Source organism: Hypomesus transpacificus, unplaced genomic scaffold, assembly GCF_021917145.1.
Source record: "Hypomesus transpacificus isolate Combined female unplaced genomic scaffold, fHypTra1 scaffold_60, whole genome shotgun sequence".
Lineage (NCBI taxonomy): Eukaryota > Metazoa > Chordata > Actinopteri > Osmeriformes > Osmeridae > Hypomesus > Hypomesus transpacificus.
In genome coordinates, this window is record NW_025814033.1 from 267,501 (window position 1) to 281,921 (window position 14,421).

At 45.6% G+C, this 14,421-nt stretch overlaps 6 non-coding genes across 6 annotated transcripts; 4 read left to right on the forward strand and 2 right to left on the reverse strand.

Annotated features, from left to right (window-relative positions):
• Positions 1–285: 285 nt before the first annotated feature.
• trnaq-cug lies at positions 286–357 on the reverse strand. The gene has a single exon. It is a non-coding gene; the product is annotated as a tRNA-Gln (tRNA).
• Positions 358–548: 191 nt separating this feature from the next.
• trnaq-cug lies at positions 549–620 on the reverse strand. Its single transcript has one exon. It is a non-coding gene; the product is annotated as a tRNA-Gln (tRNA).
• A 155-nt stretch (positions 621–775) lies between these two features.
• trnag-gcc lies at positions 776–846 on the forward strand. Its single transcript has one exon. It is a non-coding gene; the product is annotated as a tRNA-Gly (tRNA).
• A 97-nt stretch (positions 847–943) lies between these two features.
• On the forward strand, positions 944–1,015 carry trnad-guc. Its single transcript has one exon. It is a non-coding gene; the product is annotated as a tRNA-Asp (tRNA).
• Positions 1,016–9,642: 8,627 nt separating this feature from the next.
• trnag-gcc lies at positions 9,643–9,713 on the forward strand. The gene has a single exon. It is a non-coding gene; the product is annotated as a tRNA-Gly (tRNA).
• A 95-nt stretch (positions 9,714–9,808) lies between these two features.
• On the forward strand, positions 9,809–9,880 carry trnad-guc. Its single transcript has one exon. It is a non-coding gene; the product is annotated as a tRNA-Asp (tRNA).
• The last annotated feature ends 4,541 nt before the right edge of the window (positions 9,881–14,421 follow it).

The following is a 14,421-nucleotide window of genomic DNA, read 5'->3' on the forward strand; positions in this document are numbered from 1 at the left end:
TGGGGTCTCAGATAAAAAGCTCTGGTAGGTTCCACAGAGATTTGGACTCGGATTGCTGGATTCAGAGTCCAGAGTGCTGACCGTTACACCATGGAACCCCCGCCCTGAGGCTTATGGAAAGACTCACGAAAGACACTGTGCATCTCTCTGGCTTTTAGTGCAAGTCGACACGTCCCACCCTCTCGCCGCCCGTCCTAGCGTGACGGCGAGACCGCGTTCGGTGGCGTGACGTCCCGCCCGACACAAAGCGCAGGCATTGGTGGTTCAGTGGTCTCAGGCTCTTGTAGGTTCCACTGAGATTTGAACTCGGATTGCTGGATTCAGAGTCCAGAGTGCTGACCGTTACACCATGGAACCCCCGCCTTGAGGCTTATGGAAACACTCAACAAAGACACTGTGGATCTCTCTGGCTTTTAGTGCAAGTCGACACGTCCCACCCTCTCGCCGCCCGTCCTATCGTGACGAGACCGCGTTCGTTGGCGTGACGTCCCGCCCGACACAAAGCGCAGGCATTGGTGGTTCAGTGGTCTCAGATAAAAGGCTCTTGTAGGTTCCACCGAGATTTGAACTCGGATTGCTGGATTCAGAGTCCAGAGTGCTGACCGTTACACCATGGAACCCCCGCCCTGAGGCTTATGGAAACACTCACAAAAGACACTGTGCATCTCTCTGGCTTTTAGTGCAAGTCGACATGTCCCACCCTCTCGCCGCCCGTCCTAGCGTGTCGGCGAGACCGCGTTCGTTGGCGTGACGTTCCGCGCGACACAAAGCGCAGGCATTGGTGGTTCAGTGGTAGAATTCTCGCCTGCCACGCGGGAGGCCCGGGTTCGATTCCCGGCAAATGCATAACTCTTACGTGGACCGTTGTTGGCCTTGTTTTGACTTGATTCGTCCTGGTCGGCGCGTGTAAGCTTGTGACTTACCACTGCAATGGACAGCAGAGTCCTCGTTAGTATAGTGGTCAGTATCCCCGCCTGTCATGTGGGAGACCAGGGTTCAATTCCCTGACGGGGAGAAATTCTCTTTTTGCGAAGTGTGGTTCACCGTCATCTCACAGGACCTGATTTGAAGGACGTTTTTATGGTAACGCTATCAGGGGAAGTGGTTTGACACATCCCTTTAACAATAACTGAATAATGCATGTTCTACAACGTTACACTTGCACAAATAAGCGGGACGCGTGGAACAATCTGTCCAGCAGGGGCTGACTTCAACCACGCCCGGATCTGCAAGCAGTTCTTCACAGGACGATGATTGGTGGTTCCAACCCCTGTGTCCTGAGAAGAAGGTTGAAACCAAGCAGCCACTGTCAAGGGCAGGTTTGGGGTCTCAGATAAAAAGCTCTGGTAGGTTCCACAGAGATTTGGACTCGGATTGCTGGATTCAGAGTCCAGAGTGCTGACCGTTACACCATGGAACCCCCGCCTTGAGGCTTATGGAAACACTCAACAAAGACACTGTGGATCTCTCTGGCTTTTAGTGCAAGTCAACACGTCCCACCCTCTCGCCGCCCGTCCTAGCGTGACGGCGAGACCGCGTTCGGTGGCGTGACGTCCCGCCCGGCACAAAGAGCAGGCATTGGTGGTTCAGTGGTAGAATTCTCGCCTGTCACGCGGGGGCCAGTTACGGATAGGTGTAACAGAAAAAACGGGATTTTACGTGTCTGTTTTTGTCATGCCGGAGACCGGGGTTCAATTCCCCAAAAGCTGATTTATTTTTAAGCCCTGGTATGTTTTTTGTACTAAGTTTTTGTAAAATGAAGTAATTTATATAGCTTAAATATCAAGTCAGTCCAAATATGAAACTTTTGTCATCCATAGTTTTTTTTTTAATGTTTTCTGTGTTCTGTATAGATGATAGCAATAAATCCAAGACAACTCATGCTGAAATCTGAACTTTGTTTTATAGTGTATTAAGACTCAAGTTCAAAGGCAAAAAACTATTTACAATTATGTGCACATGACTAATTACACATCATTATTTACACTCTACTATGACACACCCTTTCACAGTTTCTATTATTTTACATCACTATTATTTACACACAATTATGTGCACATGACTAATTACACATCATTATTTACACTCTACTATGACACACCCTTTCACAGTTTCTATTATTTTACATCACTATTATTTACACACAATTATGTGCACATGACTAATTACACATCATTATTTACACTCTACTATGACACACCCTTTCACAGTTTCTATTATTTTACATCCCTATTCACACCGCTATTATTTACACAAGATTATGTGCACATTACTAATTACACACCATTATTTACACTCTCCTATTCATTTCCCCTTCTCAGCCAGCCATCTCAACCTCTCTGCCTCATAAAAGGCTGAACCCTTGAAGTCCCCCCAGATCAGCTCCTTCTCCATGCCTTGGTCCTGATATAGGGAGAACACCTTAGCAGGACAGTAGACATACTTCCCTGCCACTCCTGGGAATCCTGTGTGGACATGAGGGCTATCAGGGCCTTGTTTTAAGACACGGTGGCAGAACCTGCACAGCCGCCCCTGTGGTGGCACATCTGCTGCCTTCCTTTTGGCCTTCTGGCCCTGCACTTTTTGCTGCGTTGCAGCAAGCTCCCGCTCAAAAAATGGGGTGTCCATGAAGTCCACCAATTCCATCCTGGGGTTTGTAAGTCCCTCTGCCCCATATTTTTGGTGGACTTTGGTTGAGCAGTAAAAGTACCTGGATGGCCCATTTTGGTAAAAAAAATGAATGGATGAGCCATCGTTTTCAAACCGGGACTTGGGCTGGCCACAGGAAAGACAGGTTTTTGTTTTCTTCTTTTGTCCTCTGGCTTGTTGCTGTTGCTGTTGCTGCTGCTGTCTTTGCAGAATGTCACTCACCATTCTCTCAATCGTTTCCTCTGTCAGTGGCGATGCCTTGGCTGGAGGATTCACAGTGGCAGGTGAGAGGGTGGTTACAGGCACAGTGACAGTGTCACTGTTCTCAGTCAAGCGCTGCCACAGCTGTTGGGTTTCCAGCAGCTTTTCTGGACTGACATTAAGTGAGGAGCTGGTGTTCTGCAGCTTGGCCAGATATTTTATATATCTGCAGATGTGCAGCCGTGTTGTCGGGTGTAGGAGGGAGTTTGGGTCAGTGATGGAACTGTGGACCATGGCTGCATACTCATGGTCCACAAGCCTCAGCATGTCCTTCTGTCCATGGTACGTGGTGAGCAGACCATCAATGGCCACTTTCATAGGGCTAGTCCACCTGGTGTGGTCGAGCACAAAGACCCGGCCTCCAGTTTTAACAGGCCCGGTGCGGGCACTCCGAGGAGAGGCAGCCATTGGAAGGGTCGGTGTGTATGGCACAGCTGAGAAATAAATTGGATACAGTTTATTGTTAGTAAATACAGTGTATAGTTTGTTTTTGAAAACCACACATGGATGTCTGTACGTGTAAATATGTGTACAATTCAAAATGTTCCTTTCAGAATCAGAATTTGTTTTATTTGCTATGTAAGTTCACAAAACAAGGCATTTACTGTAGCAGGAAGGTGCATACAATAAACATATACGTATCTTGAAAAAAAAACTTTAATGTTTAAATTAAAGTCTAATACTAAAGAACTGAACAATCTAAAATTACCTGTATTGTCCTGGGGTTCCTCTGAACTCTCACGCTTAGGATTCAGTGCAGCAGGGGGGAGAGGCGCAGGACAATGAAAGAGCGCTATGGAGGGCTCGCTGGAGGACTGTAGTGAGGACTGGGTGTTTGCAGTCGTAGGGGGACAGGGCTGAGCGGGGCCAGGGGTTCTGTATTTGTCCCAGTCGATAGGTACCGGACGACAGCCAGGTTCCAGGTATTTCAACCCAAACATTTCTCCAGTGTCCCTGTTTGAGGCGTACAAGGCTTTGTACTTGGGCTGGCCTGTCACCCTTACAGAGGCTGCATTCAGCTCCATCATGAGCACAGGGTCAAACATCGCTGGAAGGAGGACATCAGGCTGTTTCAGGTCCACCAGCCTCTCAAAGTTCCAGCGTGCCACTCCAGTCATACCCTGGGCCTGGAACAGCTCAGGGGAGACACGGTTGCCAGTCACCCATTGGGCCTGGTGAAAGTGGTAGCCTTCCTGCTGGGAAGTGCCTCGGACTGGGATCCAGATGGGCACTCTGGCTCCCTCCCCCTGGACATGATTCAGCTGTAAGGTTCCCCCATACCTGTACATGATCCCGTCTTTCAGCTCTGGGTCACTGAGGCAGCCCCTCAGTATGTGGACCCGCTGGATCCTCCAGGTCTTCAACATTGTTGGCTTGAAGAGCGGGACATTGTCTGGGTCCTTGGACATTTGGAAGTGCTGAAGAACCTCCTCTATCCTGGTCACCAGCTCCTGAGGCTGAGGGATCTTGGTCCTGCAGTGATCCCGGATGTGCTGCTTGGTGGGGTTTGGAGGCACAATGCCACAGAAAGTGTATGCAACTTTCAGCCTCTGCAGATCTTCCTGGTCGACCACAAGGAAGGCAGCGGAGAGGAACTGGCAGAAGGAACTGTACAGGGAATGATGCTCAGACACACACTCCCTGCAAAAACGCCTCATGCAGTGAAACAGGTCCAGCTTCATTTCTATGTCCGGGTTGAATTTTGACCTTGAGGCACAGGTGTTGGACAGCTCCCCTGCAGTGACCTCTGCCAACACAGCCTCTGTGGTCTTCCAAGCATCCCACACTAGATGTTCACCAGGGTGGGAGTCTGGAATCCTGAATGCTGCACAGCAGTCCCTACACAATTACCAAAATGGAAGAAAACTAAATGAGAAATATGCAAATATATGGGCTACATTTACAACAGAAATGTAGTTACATTCACATTATATGATTTACATGTCTTATGAATTGTGTGCTATATAATAGCCATACCTGTCCACCCAGTGGTACTTGGCCATGTCCAGTCCAGCAGCAGTGTAGCGGTTGGCCAGACCTTCATACATTGGCTCCAAGGAGCGCTCAGCCTCTGACTGCACCATCACCCAGGAGAGGATCATCCAGTTCTCGTTCATGATGGCGTAGGATGACATGGCCCCTGAGGAGAGTGTAACCTTTCTGGCAATCTTGCGCGTGTGGTCAGATCTCAACACCTGCCCAAAGGTCCCCTGTAGGAGCTTGTTGATTGCTGGCTCCTGGCGTCGAAACTCCTGGAGCAAGCAGTCTGTCAGGTATTGTGCAGACACTGACACTCCACTCCAACCATCAGCGTCTTCATAACCTCCAAAAGGAGGCACCTGGTTGTGCCCCCTGATGAAGGCACTGATCGTTTTCTGGCCACCCAAGCCCACCTCTGTGTCCTGGACATTCTGCACACAGTGCAGGTAGGAGAGATGAGCTTGCTCATATTTTAGGTGCAGCATCTCCGTCACCTGTTTGGCCATGTCATTGGGTGATTTACCCGTGCGCCTCAGCTCATGCAACACCGTTTTGCAGATGGCCTTTTTGTAGGTTAGAAAGGCTGGCAGGATGTTAGTGAAGCGCTGCGGAAGTTTGTCCAACCACTGAGGGTTGTCAGCAAACCAGTACTTCCTGCAGGTCTTGCAGCACAGACGGGATGCAAAAATGTAATATTGGCCACTCATGCCAACAATGACACGAGGCCTCCCCACCCCCGCCGATGCTATCATCGGCTGCGGACAACCATGGAGACATGGGAGCACGTAATTGTTTCTTAGGCGCTCCATGATGTCATTCTCTGGTTTCCAGATGAAAAACGGATGGAGCTGGAAATATTTGGGGGAGGGCAGGTCAGAAGAGGTCTCAATAAGCTCTGGCTGAGGTGGGTAGCGCCACAAAGAGACCATCTTCATCAGATGGCGTACTGGGCGTGAACCTGGCCACAGCCCCAAAGCTTCCATCTCCGTCTTAATCCAGATCCGCTGCTGATTGGAGCAGGTCCAGCGACAGACATCCGAGTCATAGCTAGGGACACTATTGGATACTGCAGGAGAGGGTGCAGGCTGTTCACTGGATGCAGGGTCTACTGGAGGAGCAGGGTGTGACAGAGCTGTGAAAAAGCAAAAACCAGATTGAGATATTAACATTTAATCGGCCGTGAAAACATTCTGTTTCTCTTTTCTCTCAATAAGTGGCATGAAATGACAATGTTTTACTTTTCAGAAAACTAACTTGTTTATAGACAACAAAATAAGAGTTTGTGTCCATTGAAAATGAAAGGACATACTGTGTTCTGACAAAGTTGGTAGTGGGATCAAAGATTGACCCAAGGCAAGCAGCTGAGGAGGTACCGGTAGGCAGACCTTCACTGGAGCGGAGGAAGCTTGTGGAGATAAAATAACACAAACTTAAACATGAATGGGAGACACTTTCATAGCAAATAAATATGAGACATACATGTACAGATATCAACCTTGCAAAGGAGAAGCAGTTGTGGGGCAGTCAGTTGGTCTAGAGAGTGTAGCTGTTGGTTTGCTCCTCACTGTTAAGGAAAACGAAGTGTTATCATCTGACCCCTCGACACAGTTTGGCGTGCCAATCTTATTTGTATGTGTAATTGGTAAGAGTCACTTCTGCCTTACTTGTTATCAACATAATAACAAAGCTATCCCTGCATTCTGATTAATAAATGCATTCTGATTAGTTTAATAAATTAATACAAATGAAGATTTTTTTTAATCAAATGGTATATAGATAGATTTGATATTCTTCTATAAAATCTAACTATATCAATTTGATATTTCAATGATAACAGGTAAAGCTCAGTGACAATACCAAAATAAAATAATAAATAGTCAAGGGTTTGGCATCTAGATTTCAAAGGAGAGAGAAACTGCAGTTTTCATGTAGGTAAGTAAAGAAGTCATAGTTAAATTACGTTTTTAATTTTAAATGAAAGTGTCCTACAGACTTTTTCATCCTTGTCCAATTGGCATGCCAAACCCTTGACACAGCTTTATAGAAAGCATGCACAAATAGAACCAATATGAACACTTACCCTCATCGCTGACATGTTACATCCTTAGGGACAGTAGTAAGTAGAACAAAAGAACACAAGCATCAGAACAGGCCAGAACACGACCAAAATAATAAACAAGCATATTAAAACTCAGTTATGGTAGATAATTCTGCGGGTGACCAAATTATCCTCCAAAACTGATGGATGGTTAACCTCTAGCAGTGGATGAAGCCGATGTCCCAACTGCTTGTACTGCTGGTGAACCTGGACAGACAACGAGTACATTGCATTATGTTTAAATAATACATTTGAATTGATATGAAAGTGACTGAAATAAGTATGGACATGTTCCTTTAGTTAACTCACTCAGCTGGGTCCCAAACTTGGAAAAGGACAGACTCAGCATTGCCCTCTCCAAATCCTCATCATCCTCTATGACTAGGAAATAAAACAAAGGTCACATTACAATTTGTATGGAACAAATATGTAAACCGTTATGTAAGTGATGTATGTTACATGAACAGACCTGGAGGATGAGAGGCAGGGGTTGAGGTGGTATTGGAGTCGGCAACATTAAGGGGTTGAAGTGTGGATGCTGTCAGGGTCCTTTGCTTCATAAGGTACTGCTGCAGATTGTGCATTTTGCTGCGCTGCACGCACTTCTTTCCCATTATGAACGCTGCGTACCCATCGGCTCTACCGTTCCAAATCTCCCCCCAGGTGCTTTTAGCCCTGGAACCAAAGCCAACTAGGTTGTCATGGTCAGAGGCAACGGGTGCAGCGGGTCTTTTGACAGAGTACCTCCGGAGGTCCTCAATTTCCTGAAAGCCTTTGGTGTACTCCAGGAAGGACAGTAGGCTGTCTTTACTGTGGCCCGCTGGGTTGAACTGCCCGGCTGTCTGCTCCTGCTCTACCTTGTTGATGAGGTACAAGGTGTAGCCTACATCATTCTCCAGCAGCCACCTGAAGGACTTTCCTTTGTATTTTCCAAACTGGAGGATGTATTCACCTAACACCTCCAGCCGGTCAGACACATCCCCCCCTCTCAGAAACACCTCTGTGTGGGCGTTGGTTTTCACCAAGTCTTCCCTTTGAGGTGCAGACTTGTCCTGGGGGGAGGGGTTCTCTTTGATCCTCTGAGCTTCTTCAGAGGGGTCCTGTCTCAAATACCCAGACGGGCCTTTTCTGAAGGAGACTTGCATTTTTCCAGGGAAAAACTTCTTCATATTGATCTCTACAAAAGACAATGTGCATAGAGTGATAAAAATTATTTTATTTAGATTGTTTCAATTAAACAATATACTGTAATACTAAATCTTTTATTATTTATGCTGTTAAAAATTCTTCAACATTGCCCACTGTAGCCTACTCATGAAACGTGAGCTAGTTAGTCTAGTTATTAGAACAACTGTCATTGTAATTTATGTATGTATTCATTGGCCTCTGTATTGTAACATGACATGATCAAGCAACCTACAGTATCGTCCGTTTTAGCCGACTAGTTAATGGGACGCAACCGATCTAAATACAGTTTGAGTTTAGCCGACTACTGTTCCAATAACGTGAGCGAGTAAACCAGATACAGACAGTGTAAAATATGAAATATGAGCCGACTAGCTCTATTGTACTGTAGTTCAGACTACTGTACTGGTACAGTACGTGAGGTACTTAGCAAACTTTATAAATTGTACAAGCGTTTTCTATATCCTAATACATACACTTTGTGACATCTCCAGGTAGAGTAGCTGGCAGTAAAACAATAAGATTTACCTGTTTTTTCCGCTCGATGATGATGAAACTTCACATTCAATCGTTGATAAAAATATTGCTGTCTTCTTTCGTTCGATGAAGTGAGGTAAACTGACTGACAGAAAGTTGCCTCTCTCTTTTTCTATGGGAGTCTATGGTAAAATCGGAACAGCGACAAAAAAAACTACCAGAGGCCGTTAGAATATTACATCCGTAGTGGTTTAGCACTACCATTGAGAATGAATGGGAAACGTTTTAGAGAATTTTAGCTAAAGAATTCTCGCCTGCCGCGCGGGAGGCCTGGGTTCGATTCCCGGCTAATGCATTACTCTTACGTGAACCGTCGTTGGCCTTGTTTTGACTTGATTCGTCCTGGTCGGCGCGTGTAAGCTTGTGACCTACCACGGCAATGGACATCAGAGTCCTCGTTAGTATAGTGGTCAGTATCCCCGCCTGTCACGCGGGTGACCATGGTTCAATTTCCTCACGGGGAGAAATTCTCTTTTTGCGAAGTGTGGTTCACCGTCATCTCACAGGACTTGATTTGAAGAACGTTTTTATGGTAACGCTATCGGGGGGCGTGGTTTGACACATCCCTTTAGCAATAACTGAATAACGCATGTTCTACAGCGTTACACTTGCACAAATAAGCGGGACGCGTGGAACAATCTGTCCAGCAGGGGCTGACTTCAACCACGCCCGGATCTGCCAGCAGTTCTTCACAGGACGATGATTGGTGGTTCCACCGAAATGTGAACTCGGAGTGCTGGATTCAGAGTCCAGAGTGCTGACCGTTACACCATGGAACCCCCGCCTTGAGGCTTATGGAAACACTCAACAGAGACACAATATCTCTCTGGCTTTTAGTGCAAGTCGACACGTCCCACCCTCTCGCCGCACGTCCTAGCGTGACGGCGAGACCGCGTTCGGTGGCGTGACGTCCCGCCCGGCACCAAGCGCAGGCATTGGTGGTTCAGTGGTAGAATTCTCGCCTGCCACGCGGGAGGCCCGGGTTCAATTCCCGGCCAATGCATTACTCTTACGTGGACCGTCGTTGGCCTTGTTTTGACTTGATTCGTCCTGGTCGGCGCGTGTTAGCTTGTGAGCTACCACGGTGATGGACATTAGTCCTCGTTAGTATAGTGGTCAGTATCCCCGCCTGTCACGCGGGGGACCAGGGTTCAATTCCCTGATGGGGAGAAATTCTCTTTTTGCGAAGTGTGGTTCACCGTCATCTCACAGGACTTGATTTGAAGGACGTTTTTGATTGTAACGCTAACGGGGGGCGTGGTTTGACACATCCCTTTAGCAATAAATGAATAACGCATGTTCTACAGCGTTACACTTGCACAAATAAGCGGGACGTGTGGAACAATCTGTCCAGCAGGGGCTGACTTCAACCACGCCCGGATCTGCCAGCAGTTCTTCACAGGACGATAATTGGTGGTTCCAACCCCTGTGTCCTAAGAAGAAGGTGGAAAACAAGCAGCCATTGTCAAGGGCAGGTTTGGGGTCTCAGATAAAAAGCTCTTGTTGGTTCCACCTCTTGTTGGTTCCTACTCTACCATGATTATCGTAAACCAGAGATAGAAAGCAAGAGTGAGGAAGAAGGAGTAGGACAAGCTAGAGCTGAGGAGAACGTCTCAGGCGATCAATAATCCACAGAACAATGCTTCACAATTCCTTAAGAACAACTACAATCACCCCAGAATCTTGACCCTTACTTATCAACATGACTAGCAATGCTACAGTAAGTTACACAATGATGTGTGAGAGCCATCAAGTTGAGACTCCATCCAGTAACTCCATATTTTACCATATGAGAGGTGGGGGCAGGTTGATAAGATCAGCCTTTATTCTTCTCCCCTAAGTACACCATTGCTTGGTCAAAATAGAAATTTAGAAAATTCAAACTATTAATATTCATTTAGGTTATTGTTCCTACAACTAACATCACCTGTGACCATGCATCCTCTCGTAACTGGTGTTCCAGTAAATCTTTTTCGAATTTAGCCTTTATTCTTCTACCCTAAGTAGGCCTACACCATCTCTTGGTCAGTTTTTGGCACTTTCTTCACGAGGTGCAGTTTGTACAACTTATTTACTTGTAACATGAGATTACATTAGCTACATTTCACTGTTCCACATGCAAAATGCACCTGCCATTAAATGAAGATCTCACTGTATACAGTATGCCCTGTTGTCGGAATGTGCAAATCGTTTTTATATTCATTATTCTACTAATGTCAGTGTAACTGAAAATTACAAAAAAAGCCGGTAAATAAAAGTACATGAGAGAACTACCAGTAGCTACCATACATAATCCTTCTCTGCATCCATTTCTGCGGCAGCAGTCATTAGGTCTCTTCGTCATCTTAATCATCATCATCATCCTTTGATAAAAAGCATTCTGTTGAGGGAAACTGCTACTACAAGTTGAAATAGGCACCAATTGATATTTAAACTTTGTTATCATGTCGAATATGATTAAAACCATGGTGACGTCGAGGCTACAATCACAAGCGTAGCCTATAAGCAAAATATGCATTACCTGTTCGTGTAACGGGGGCAAATGTCCACCATGAAAATGTGTTTGGGGGTGGGGCAGTCTGTCTGTTTGTGCGTATTGTGTGTGTTTGTGACATCCCTCTACAGGTGTCCCTAATTGCTGGCTAATTGGGAACCCTCGGGATTGGTTGTGCAGCGCATAAAATCCACTGTGTCCTCCCAACGGGAGAGCCTTCCGAGAGCTGCTTCGGACGACGAAAAGATTCCGGGGCCCGCGCCGGACAATGAAAAACTAGTTTTCTACGACGAACGACGAGTGAGATCCCTGGTTGGTGGCAGGCGCCCGTGAAGGACGAACCTCCACGGAGTGAGACAACAGCAACCGTTGCGATCAAGCAGAAGGACAAATACAACGCACTCAACGAAACAACGTCAAGGAAACGCTAGAGAACACTGGTATCGTGAGCACTGCCAAAAGACATACAACGCCCTCTATTTTCTGCAGCAAAGTTCTGTGGAAGCGTACCCACGCCACCGCTGTGAAAGAACACCACTTTTTAATGGCTAATTCTTATTTATTTTAATCTGTATTTTATGCTATTTCCATGGGGGACAGGGGGTTAGGAGCCTATCGCCGTTTTGCGGCATACATTTATGGTGTACTATAATGTTTGCAGTGTTGTGGGTTTTGCAGTGAAATTGCTGTGGGTTTTGCTGTGAATTTGATGTGAATTGCTGTGGATTTGCTAACATTAGCTTTTGGCACCAGGTGCGGGGCGGCGATTTGCTCATGACTTAAGTCTTCTGTTTTTTAGAACTGTGTATTAATAAAGGGATATTTTTGTAAATTATTTCACCGTGTTGGTTGTGTGCCTCAAGGATCAGAGCTAAACCTGCTATCCATTACATTCGTAGTATGTTTTTATATGTAGCCTAATACAACATTGAACATGCTATTTTATTAAGTCCACCACTTTTTCTCCTGTAAAATTAACGGACAGTGGGGTTAAATGTTCAATGTATGGACTAGCTATTGCATTCAAATAGTAAATGCATTGACTCGGCAGTCGGCAGCAATTGTTTCCCAGGCCAATTGTAGCTAAACGCTACGCTGCTACAGCCGTGTTGCTTTTTTTCCGGAATATGTGCTCAGATTGACCATGAACACGAAATAAAACGTATATCTAAAGTGTGGTGAAGTATGACAACGTTTTTTGTCGTCGGTTGCCATGGTGAATCCTAGTATCGGAGCTCCATAGATGTTGGCTTTTGGTAGTATTCATGCATGCGCTAAACTCAGAGTTGCCGTTCTCCGAGTTGAGTTAACAAATTCATATCAGCTTTTCTGGAACCGAATTTTCTGAATTTCCCATGTTAGACTAACTCAAGAGTTCAGGGTTAATCTCAGTTTGTTAAACCCGCTACCTGGAATACCCCCCAGGTAGTTATTATTGCCCCCGCATTCCACCTGCTCGGGTGCCGTCTCAGCCCGGTTTCAAGGCTGCTTCTAAAATTGGGAGATTAAGACGCAAAGTACAGCCTGTTTCCCACACCCTGTGTGAGACACAATGTTTAAGCCAGAGCACACTTCTAAGTTCATAAGACATCAATTTAATAAGCACAATACATAACTTTAATAAGCACAGTATATTCTTTAAGACATGCATCCTTTATAAAGTCATACAAGCATTTTTCCTGTTGCTATATTCACTAGTGCACAGTGCCCGTGATGCATTCGGTGATTATGCCACAAAAATTAATAATTGTAATTATAGATAGTGCCGTGCTCATGATGCAGCTGGTGATGACAGTTCATGAATTGTACTGTACTGTATTATACAATCTTTAATCCCTCTTTTGAGCTCTGAAAACACCAGAGATCAATCAACATAGCCTTGACCAACCACCGCCTCCTCGTCCTGGTCAGTCAGCCCCAGCAAAAGCATTTGGAACCCCGTCTTCGGGTTCACCACAGCCGAGACAAATGATACGGTTGCACAGGGACCTGTTACACGGGATACAACAACACCCACACAGAGCAAAAATGCACAACATACCAAATATGGAGAGGAAGAAACAGAGACAATTATGGTTTTCCAGATGCCAAACGTTGAGGGGATTCTCATCCCTGAATAGTCGTGCATTTCTTTAGATAATGTATGCAATCCTTCTAAGGCCTTAGTCACCAATCCATCCGGGGCAGTATTATTAGGGATAAATGTACAACAAGCTTCCCCGAACATCGCGCAGACCCCCCCTTTTATCAGCTAAAAGTCCAAGTCTTTTATTTGTCAGGTACACAGAACAACACAAGGTCAGACTGGTCCCTGAAATTCTTAAGACAAGACAACGTAAGCACCTGGCATAACATATACAGTGCCCTCCAAAAGTATTGGAACAGTGAGGCGAATTCCTTTATTTTTGCTGTAGACTGAAAACATTTGGGCTTGACATCAAATAATGAACGTGAGACCAGAGATCAACGTTTCAGCTTTTATTTCCAGGTATTTACATCAGGATCTGATGCACAACTAAGAAAATATCACATTTGGTTTGAATCCACCCATTTGTCATGTGATCAAAAGTATTGGAACAGATATACTTAAAACATATTTAAGTGAATAAGACTTAATATTTAGTTGCAAATCCTTTGCTTTCAATAACTGCAGCAAGTCTGTGACCCATTGACGTCACCAAACTTTTGCATTCTTCCTTTTTGATGCTTTCCCAGGCTTTCACTGCAGCCTCTTTCAGTTGTTGTTTGTTTTGTGGGGTTCCTCCCTTCAGTCTCCTCTTAAGCAGGTAAAATGCATGCTCTATAGGGTTTAAGTCTGGAGATTGACTTGGCCAGTCTAATACCTTCCATTTCTTGCCCCTGATGAACTCCTTTGTTGTTTTGGCAGTGTGTTTTGGGTCGTTATCTTGCTGCATGATGAAGGCTCTGCCAATCAGTTTGGTTGCATCTTTCCTTAAATTGGCAGACAAAATGTTTCTGTAGACTTCCGAGTTCATTTTGCTGCTGCCATCATGTGTTACATCCTCAATGAAGATTAATGAGCCCGTCCCAGAAGAAGCCATGCAAGCCCAAGCCATGACATTACCTCCACCGTGTTTCACAGATGAGCTTGTGTGTTTGGGATCATGAGCAGTTCCTTTCTTTCTCCAAACTTTAGCCTTTCCATCACTTTGGTAAAAGTTAATCTTTGTCTCATCAGTCCATAAAACTTTGTCCC